Source organism: Pipra filicauda, unplaced genomic scaffold, assembly GCF_003945595.2.
Source record: "Pipra filicauda isolate LSUMZ 115617 unplaced genomic scaffold, ASM394559v2 scaffold9_size5747161_pilon, whole genome shotgun sequence".
NCBI classification, from domain to species: Eukaryota; Metazoa; Chordata; class Aves; order Passeriformes; family Pipridae; genus Pipra; species Pipra filicauda.
Window position 1 is genome coordinate 3,373,022 of NW_024105198.1, and position 214 is coordinate 3,373,235.

Genomic DNA, 214 nt, shown 5'->3' on the forward strand with positions numbered 1-214 from the left:
TTTTCACTCGTTACTTGTCTTCAGTCAGTTCAAAGGGCCCTTGGATGCCTCCTGGGCAGACATTTTCTTTACAAAGGGCTGAGAAGGATATATCATAGAATCATAGAATGAGCTGAGTTGGAAGGGACCTCTGAGATCAGAGTCCAACCCTTGATCCACTACCACCGTGGCTCCCAGACCATGGCACTGGTGCCACATCCAGTCTCATCTTAAA